Source organism: Mus caroli, unplaced genomic scaffold (genome assembly GCF_978045245.1).
Source record: "Mus caroli unplaced genomic scaffold, Mus_caroli_1 scaffold_18, whole genome shotgun sequence".
Taxonomy (NCBI): Eukaryota; Metazoa; Chordata; class Mammalia; order Rodentia; family Muridae; genus Mus; species Mus caroli.
The window spans coordinates 12,617,196-12,618,466 of record NW_028227273.1 but is presented as its reverse complement, the minus strand read 5'-3'; the positions used below and the strand labels follow the sequence as shown (position 1 = coordinate 12,618,466).

At 39.3% G+C, this 1,271-nt stretch overlaps 1 non-coding gene across 1 annotated transcript; it reads right to left on the bottom strand.

The window, feature by feature from the left end:
* Positions 1–359: 359 nt before the first annotated feature.
* On the bottom strand, positions 360–488 carry LOC115029795 (small nucleolar RNA SNORA17). The gene has a single exon (XR_003835358.1). It is a non-coding gene; the product is annotated as a small nucleolar RNA SNORA17 (small nucleolar RNA).
* Positions 489–1,271: the final 783 nt, after the last annotated feature.

The window sequence follows — 1,271 nt, the reverse complement described above, 5'->3', positions numbered from 1 at the left end:
GCAGGTGGGAGTTTCTAAACCTTGGTATCATATGAGAGGTTAAAGGAATGTTGGTCTCTTTCCCAGACCCCAAGGATGGGGGCCATATCACTTCAAGGACAGCAGATAGTAGCTTTCTAGACAGTAGCTTTCTCCAAGGACAGCAGCTTTAAAATAGAGTTTGGAGGACAAGATGAAATCTGTCCTGATGTTTTTGTGTCTTTTCATTGGTCATGTCTCTCTAAGGGCAAGTTAACTTAGAATGGAGTCCTAAGAACAAAACAGAGTTTATTCTGCTACCTCAGTCATTCCAATGGTTATGTCAGACCAGCTCCCTTGTCTGGGCCTCCTGATGTCAGACTAGTGTCCCTTTTCAGTGATATGCTTGGCTACGAATCCTTCCAAATGTTCATAGATTAGAGCACTGAGCATAGGCATAGCCTCTTTCTTCTCGGTCACCTACTGATCAGTACAGGTGATAAGCAGCCACACTTGCCTCTAGGGGCAGGTCCTTAATTTCTTTCTCAGACTCTTTAACATTTGTATATAGGAAGGCTACTTATTTTTTTAATTATATTTTATATCTTGTCACTTTGCTGAAGGTGTGTATCAGCTGGTAGCCATTTTGGGGTTACTTATTTATACCATCATATCATCTCTGAATAGTGATACTTTCCTTTCCAATTTGTATCTCCTTGATCTCCTTTAGATGTCTTCTTGCTCTAGATAAAACTTCAAGTATTATGCTGAATAGCTATGGAGAGAGTGGACAGCCTTGTCTTGTCCTTGATATATTTATGGGAATTGGTTTAAGTTTCTCCCCATTTAATTTAATGTTGGCTATTGGCTTGCTGAATATGGGTTGGCTTACAGTTTCAGAGGTTTAGTCCATTATCACCATGATGGGAAGCATGGCAGTGCACAGGCAGTCTTGGTGGTAGAGAAGGACCTGAAAGCTCTCCATCTTAATCTGCAGACAGCAGGAGACTACCACAGTGACCACATGACACACTTCCTCTAGCAAGGACATACCTACTCCAACATTGCTACACCTCTTATAGTCCCACTCCCTATGAAGCATGCATTCACACAGATAAATCTATGGGAGGGGCAGTCTATTTAAACAACTACATGGCCCAACAAAGTAAAAGTCATAGGAAACTCCTGAAGAAATACATTCTTTTCTGGTTAATATGAATTTTCTTGTTCTGTGATCTTTAAATTGTCATTTATTTAGAATTAATTAATTTAAAAAAATTTTTTTTGGAGATTATCTTTTATGAGTATCATAT